Consider the following 8,532-nt stretch of genomic DNA (forward strand, 5'->3'; position numbering starts at 1 on the left):
CTTTCTGGGTCAGCGAGATCCCCTCCCAGCCCCGCTGCCGCTGGAGCCAGCTGGATGCACGGTTGCTGTGGCAACGGGTTCCCAGAGACGAAATCCTTATTCCTTACTTTTTTTCCCCCTTGGCTAAGGAAAAAATATACAAGAGGCCCTGTGCATCCACAGTGCCACTGAAACCTCTGTGCCCAGCTAGAGAGCGATGGGGCACAGCATGGGGACAAGGTGCCCATAAGGATGGGGACGTGCACCCTGTGCCTCCCTCCTGAGACTCGATCACCTCCCGGTTCGCCATGGGGGACTCCCTGCTCCTCCCTGGGATGCTGCCAGCTGTCCTGCAGCGTTTTCCACCCCATGACAGGGTTTTAAGGGCTGCCCCTGCTTGTAGCTGAAGTTGGTGCTGGGCTGCACTGCCTGGAGGAGGGCGTGTGATCAAGCATGGGGGTGCCCTCGGTGCTCCAGTGGCTCACCCCTCTGGCCCCATCCTTCAGCTGGAAGAGGGATGTGGAGAGGTCAGGTTTACATTGCATGGCCAAGAGGAAGGGCTGGAATGGGTTCCCACCAGCAATTTGCACCCAGTTATTAGTAAGCTATTAGATATTGCTGTTAGATGAGCCTGTCCTGTCCCACCAGGTGCTCCAGGGCAGGATGCATCCCCTCAACAGATCCCTCTCTGCTTTGCTCTGCAAGCCCCCAGGCCCTGGTGATAAACATCTCCCACAGCAGACTGGACACCCAGCAGCACTCTGGATGCTACAATCATGCCCCACCACCAGCAGCAATCACTCCAGGAGGATGTAGGAAGAACATAACATTCATGGATTCTCAGTAGATATAAACCCCAAGCAGGAGGGAATTCAGTGCATCCCACTGCCAAGGCAGATTCTGCCAAGGGGCAGGGGGGCTGCTGGGACAGGGCATTTTGGAGTCCCTTCCCCACTGCAGCTCCTGGTTGGGACCCCCTGAGGCAAATTCCCTGGCTGCCCTCCAAGCCAGCCAGCAGGAAGATGACAGCAGCCTCCCCCCTGGCCAGGCACATAGATCACACCGGCGGGTTTCAGAGCATGCGACAGTGTCCAGGATCAAAGCCAAGTTCAATTAATGGCTCACAATCTTATTAGAGAAATTATTTCAGGATCTTGAGTAAAAGTCCGATATATCCACTCCATTCCATTAGTCAGGCTCATTTAGTAATTCAATCAATCTAAGCAAGGCAATTGAGCTCCCCTGGTATAATTTAACTTGGTTATTCTCTAGGTACTTAAGAATTTCTTAATATTGGCTTCATTATTTCACCATTACACCTATTTCCAGGTGCAGGGTTCGCACTGGAGCGATGCTGTGGGTCCCATGGTGGGATCAGCTCTGCTGTAGCCCTCTGTCATGTCCTGGTCCCTGTGATGAGGAAGGAGAGTTCTGGTGGGGATGCCAGGGTGCCACTGTCTCCCCTAGGAATTAAGTCAAGCTGGGGACTGGCACTGCAACACCCCAAAAACCATTTTCCTAATGCAGAGAGCTGGGAATAAAGGGCTGCCCCGTGTGCCAACAGCTTTGGGATCACAACCAGCATCCAGATCCAGGTGAGAGGAAAAAAATTCATTGGGATGCTCTTCTCACTAGACGTGGAATTGGAAAAGAAAAAAAAATGGGATAATGCAACCCTGCAGCCCCTCGGCTCCTGCTTCCCTCCTCCAGGGCCTTTTAGGAGCTGGGGGTTGAGGACAGAGCGGGGAGGACACCATGTGCTGCAGTCTGCAGCAGCGGGGAGGTGTGTGGGATGAGGATGAGAGCCGACGGGTGTCACATCTGGCCGCGTCCCTGCACAGCCTGGAAGGAGAGCCGGGGCGGGCAGGCTCCGTGGTGGCCCGTCGTCCCAATTAGCAGCAGCCAACATCCCCACTGTGATCTGTCTCACAACCCCACAACCCCCTGTGCTACCCTGCTATTAACCCAGGGAAGTCACAGTCAAAAAGCTTAGCTAGGATTTAACAAAAAAAAAAAAAAAAATTCGTTAGATATTTCGGGGAGATATTCGAGGGCAGTTAAATATGCCCAGCTCATCGGCGCCTTTGAAAAATCTCACCCCTCTAAAAAATTAGAATTGATTTTGTATTTAAAAAGGGATCTATTTTATTTAAAAGTAAGATAATTTGAAATCCTGACAGCTTGTATTAATGCTGGAGTTTATGATAATCTATTAAAGCCACTGAAGTTAAGAACCGTCTCCCATCCTCTGCTGCTGAGGCTCCCAGGAGGGTGATGGGGAGTGGGAAGTCGGGGGTGAGGGGCTGCACTGCCCTATTTCAGGGCACAGCAGCTGGGCTGGAAACTGGAGAGGCAGAAAAATCTCCTTCAGCTCTTCCACACTCAGGGGAAAAAAAAAAAACAGGATGCAAAAAACACCCAGCATTTCAAGATCTTGAAATATCCAGAAAGCACGAGTTCAACACATCAGCTGCGCTTTCCCATTCCTCAAGTCAATTTTACACTCGAAAAGGTATTTCAAGACTTCACTTTTCAAACATTCATTGCACTACAGAGAAGGCAAAGGAGTCAAAGGCACCGTCTTTGGCGCGGTTTTTAATTGCATCGCAAATCTCCACCGAGCCCCAGGGAGGCCAGGGTGCTCATAAATACCCCTCTCACTGCTTTATAAGCTGAGAAGGATGGGGCCCAAAAAAATTAGCAGCCTGCAGGACTGTGAATCCAGTTAATGACATATCAAATGTGGCTGGATGCCGCCGAGCCAAGCAGTGAGGAAGAAGGGGGTGTGAAGGTGAGCAGACAGGGAATATTGAGCTGCAAATTAGCATTTCTTAATGGGCACCAGCCAGCGAAATGCTTCCTCCCTTCAGGAAAAAATACAGCTAATGCAACAAACACAAAATGAGATGAAAGGCAACCATTCCAAATTAAGGTTTCCTTGGTTTAAAGCAGGATGAAACCAGGAGATTTTAAATGCAGGCAGCTCGGTGTGCACCAGCAAGTGGCCCTATCCCGGCTCCCACCTGAAAACTGGTGCTTCCTGAAAATTCAGCAAACCCACAGCAAAACAGGGAAATGCTGTCAGAGTCCCTCTGAGGACAGGTACATAAGGCAGGTTTATGGGTAGGAGCACCAAGTTGCTCCTCAGTGAGGCAGCACGTGCACAGGAAGGCAGCCAGTGCAATTAAAACTCTCTCTGTTCATTAACAAAGAGAGCTACAAAGCAGCAGAAAGCTTTGCCCAAGTGTCTACTCCCCTCCTAAACCAGAGGTAACAGTCCCACACACTGTCCCTCTGCTTTTGGAAGAATACACAAGTAGATTCAGGGTCCCAATGTTTAGGAGAGCTGAGCACCAACACACTCAACACACCCACCTCTGGCACAAGGATGGCCACAATAGGTCTAAATCAGGCACATGGAAAGCAGGAAGCAAGCAATGCCTCACCCTCTAGTGTTAAGATAACTATAAAGTTAGAGCTCATCATTAATTTATGTTACCAGAGCATCTCATCAGGAGTCATAAGGGCTCAGGAGTAAGAGCTGGTTTTGGGATGCCCTGCTCAACACACACCTCTCCCGGCACTTTAACAAGCACCACACGTGGCTCTCCAAAGACCCCGTTCTCCAAACACCCCAGCACATCTCCAGCTGGGAGAAAAACCTTGACCCATGTGCCCATCAGTTTGGCTGCTGTGGCAGGGAGGTGCCACCAAGGCAGGGGAACCACTCACAACAGTGTCCATGAACACTGGCCAAGCTTGAAAGTTCTTGAATTATCTAGGGAGAATTTGAGGGGGACAGACAGCATCAGAGTGGGATGACAGCCTACCACCCTTGGGCTCCCCAGTCCAGACCCTTTTCCAGCTGCTCCCTTCACCCTTTCCCCTGCCATGATCCCAGCCTGCTGCAGCCACCTCCCCAAGTGCTCCCACCCTCTTTGTGGGGAAACGGTGGAATGGGGAGACCCCTGGGGGAGTTGACTGAGAGCCCATGTGGCAGAGCCAAGGTGCCACTGCCATGACCTCTGTGCAGCACTTCCTGGTGCTCCCAGCCCAAACCCAGGCCCTCCCTGATGCGGAGGCAGCACCTGGGTCTGGTCCAAGACTCTGCCTACTGGGAGGCAGCTCACTTTCCCTTGGGAACCTGCTCCCTGTGCACAAGCCCTGGATCTGAAAGACACCAGAGGAGGAGCAGCTGCCCAGCTTCCCCCAGTTCAGACACAGAACCAGACCAGGCTCAGAGTGGGTGTGGGGATTATCCAGCCCTCTGACAAATTCAAGCTCAACCAGGTGGGCACAAATGGGTCTGGTGTTTGCCAGGAATGGTGCAAGCAGCACTGTGTGAAGCCACATTCCTGGAAGGATGTTTAAACATACCCCCAGCCCATGCACAAGGGCTTGTGGAAACGCAACTTACCACCCACATCAGTTCCATACACTGATCTGACCATGTCCCCACCGAGTGCACAGTGATGCTCTTGGGATTTTTGGGCTGAGGGCTCTCCAGCTCCAGAGGTTCAGCCTCTTAATCACCAAGTCTGGGTCTTGCAAGACCCCTGTGCATTTCAGAGCTTCTGCCATGCCAGTGTCCAGGTTAACAGTAGTAGTAATAATGATAATGATTCTAATAATAATAAAACCAACACCCACTCATGGTAAAGCAGCACAACAACAATAACACCCACACATGGCAAAGGGGCCATACCAGCTTCAAAGCAAGCTCTTCTTTCACAGGAGAGAGGAAGATGTAGCGTGGCATTTCCCAGAAGTCACCAAGCCAAAACCCTGGCAAATAGGGAGCCTGAAAGGTACAGGGTACCCTGCCAGCTCAGCCCTCAGCCCCAGCATTCCAGGCAGGAAGACTTGTACTGGGATCCCTGCTGTGTCTCCACAGCCCAAACCCCTGCCTGCTGGGGGCTGGCACAGCCCCATGCATGCCCAGGTTCTTGGGGAACCAGTGTCCCAGGTTGCAAAGCCCCGGGGAGCCCAGCCACCACCAGGACATCAGGGTGCATTGGCACGGGGCCAGTCATCCTTGCGTTTGTCTGGCAGCAGAAAGCAGAAGGAGGCAGAAGCAAAACCCTGCCAAGCACCATCAGTGCAAGCTATGGGTGCAGCAGGGGGCTGTCAGGGTCCTTTACTGCACAGCCCAGCGAATCCTCATGGGTTTGAAAAATCCCTGGGGAAATCCCACAGCACCAGCCAGGGTTGTGCCCAGGGACCCCCTCCCGATTCCCGCCCAGATGCTCCCCACTGGCAGCGCCCCAGGCCCGGGGGCCCATCGGGGTCCAGCTCCTCGGGGTCGGGTCTGAGGGGGCCAGAGCACAAGCCTGGGTGGCCTTTGGGGCACCAAGGTGGTGCAGGGCTGGCGGCCATGCCGGCGTCCCCGCATCCGCAGAGCTGCTGCCTTGTTGCCACAGCAACGCTCTCCGGCCTCCGCTGCAGCATCCCGCAGCACAGGGCTGGACCAGGGGGACAGGGGGGCACCACAGCCTGCAGCCCCCTCCCCACACGGCCCTTGGCCTCCAGCAAAACATCCCTGGGTGTCCCCACACACCTCCCCCATGGTATCAGCAGCCCCACGCCTGCCTCTGCCTTCCTCCCAGGAGAAGGGGGATGCCCACTCAGCAGCCAGAGCTGCCCCAAGCCCACCCAGCATCCAGGACTGGGGTTCTTTAGCACATGGAAGGGTCCAGAGGCCATGGAGGCGATGAATTGCTGGGGAGAAAACCCAGTCTGGGGTCACCACTACACACAAGGGTGGTACAGAGGAGCATCGAGAGGAGCATCACATCAGGCAACACACAGTGCCTCATTTTTGGGCCAACATCCAAAAGAGCGTGGCATTTTAAAAACTTAATGGGACACCCAAGGTGCTGCTAGAGGAGCAACAGATGGACAAGCCTTGCAGGAGGAGGCACAGCCACCGTGGGCCTGCTACAAAAGCACTGGTGGCATTTGCCCAGGGCGGGAGGTTACGTGTGGGCAGGGAACTGGTATTCTGCACCAATGTCACCCAAAATTAAACATCTCAGTGACTTGTTCCAAATAGTGAGGAGGGAAGCAGATCCCTGAGCACAAGGGGCGGAGGCCTCACTCTGATCCCAGCATAAACAAAGGAGCAAATTGTTGGCTTTTTTTAGTGGAAGAAAGCTGAAGGAGTCCATGAGATAAGGGCAGATGAGCCTCATACAGTGGGTGAAGAGCAGGTGGGAACCACCCAGACCATGTGAGCAGGCCAAAGCCCAACACCTGGCAGCAGGAGTGCTGGAGGCAGCACCCACACAGGCAGACTGGGATACACTGGGCACCCGAGTATTTTTCCATCAAGCTGCAGGAAAGGTGACTCTGCTCAGGGGCAGACAAAGCAGAAACCCTCACCTCCAGCTGGGCACGCTGGGAGCTGACTGTGGGCCTCCTGCCAGCACAAGTCGCCGGTGGCCATGGATCGAGCTGGGGACGAGCCCCGCGGATGACAACCTGGGAATGTAGCAGGCGCCCCAGGCCTGCAGCATCTCCAGCCGCGATGCTGCAGTGGGTGAGCTGGCGCCGGGGCAGAGACGCTGCAGCAGGGCGAACCGGCCCCGCGGCCGGGATGCTGCGGCGGGTGAATGACACCGGGCAGAGATGCTGCAGCACGATCGTACCGGCCCCGGGCCGAGGCCAGCCGCAAGGGGCGCCGCGGTGGCGGCAAGGGAGGAGACCCGCCGACAGGGGATGCTCGGGGGGCCCCGCCGCGCTCCCGCAGGCTCGACCCAGCAACGAAGTAGGGCAGCCTCCGTGTTCTCCAGGTCAATCCACGCACCACCATGCTCGCCGGGGAAGTCGTTGCGGACTGAGAAGAGCAGCTTGGGCTCGGCGGCCGAGGGGCCGTGCATGATGCTGAGGTCGTTCTCCCGCAGGAAGGGCAGCGCCGACACCGTGATGCTCTTCAGCTTGCACTCCAGCTCCTTGGCCGCCGCCTCGCCGCGCCTCGGCGGGGCCGCTGCGCGCGGACGGCAGCAGCCGCCAGCAGCGAGCAACAGCCCCGGTCAAAGCATCTTGGAGGGCCCGCGCCGGCGCTGCGCCGGCGCCGGGCGGAGAGGCGGCGGCGAGGGGCGGCACCCGCGGCCCGGCGCCTCCCCGTGGCGGCGCGGCTCGGCAGCGGATCGGCTTTCCGCCGGCCCCACCGCCTCCCCCCTCCTCCGCTTCGCCCTTGCCACCCCCCATCCCTGGAAAAACCGGGAGAGCTGCGGGTTTTAGCGATGCGGTGGCGGGAGGGATGCGGGACTGCCCGGCCCGGCTGCCTCTGCCTGCTTCTGCGCTGGGAAGAGCGTGCAGGTACCACCCCCCGTCCCCAGGATAAATTGCAGACCTCCAAAAATCACAGACCTTCAAAATCCTAGGAGAAATCCCAGACCTCCAAAATCCCAGGAGAAGTCCCAGACCTCCAGAATCCCAGGAGGAGTCATGGACCCCAAAGCCCCAGAAGAAATCACAGACCTCCAAAATCCCAAACCTCCAAAATCTCAGGAGAAGTCGCGGACCTCCAAAATCCCAGGAGAAGTTATGGACCCCAAAGTCCCAGAAGAAGTCACTGACCCCCAAAATCCCAGAAGTTATGGACCCCAAAGCCCCAGAAGAAGTCACAGACCTCTAAAATCCCAGACCTCCAAAATCCCAGGAGAAGTCATGGACTCCAAAGCTCAGGAGAAGTCACAGACCTCCAAATCCCCCAAGCATATACATACATATATGGAGCAGTAGAGCCAACCCCAAACCTGCCAGATCTGTCTCCTTTTGCACTGGATGCTTTTTATTTTCACTTTTTGAGCACAAAGCAGCAGTGACAGCTTGTCCGGCAGCCACACCTTCCTGCAAACATCTGTGGTCATCCCTGCAGCCAAAATGTTCTGATGGAAAACATTCTCCTTTTCCAGTTTGGGGGAAAGGCCCAATCCCCATGCCAGCAGGAATACACGACCGTGCTGGTGTGGTTTTCCTCCCTGGGGAGTCTCCCGATGGCAGACATCTCTGGACCTGGGTATGGAGGTATTGCTGACCTGGAAGCAGAGCTCCCACCCCACAGCTCCACCCTGTCTCCCTGTGTGGAAACACACACAGGACGTTACTTTAAAAACTCTTGCAATTTTTTGTATTTTTCTTTTGTAGTGCTTCTTCTCCTCCCCTCGCAGGGGTTTTCCCAAATTCCTCCTCCCTCAGCCGTGCCAGCTGTGAAGCTTAACATGCCCCAGGGTCGGGATCCAGGAGGGACAGTGCTGTGCCCCAGACACTCCAAGCAGAGGAGCCACAGTGGGTGCTTTTCCCCAGGCTGATTTATGACACCCCGTATTTATAACTTCCGTGATATTCTGGGAAGGAAAAACCGTGCTTACCAGAAATTACCTGTATTCAACAGTCAGAGCCAAGCACTGAACTAAACCAGTGAGAATGTAGCGGGGTGTGTATCAGCAGCACTGTCCCCCTTCGGCACCAACCGTCTGCAGCTGCCAGAAAAAACAAGCAAAAATTAGGAAAAATCGGGGGAGGGGGGAAAACCAAACTGAGAAAATC

This window comes from Manacus vitellinus, unplaced genomic scaffold (genome assembly GCF_001715985.3).
Source record: "Manacus vitellinus isolate BGI_N305 unplaced genomic scaffold, ASM171598v3 scaffold_44_pilon, whole genome shotgun sequence".
NCBI classification, from domain to species: Eukaryota; Metazoa; Chordata; class Aves; order Passeriformes; family Pipridae; genus Manacus; species Manacus vitellinus.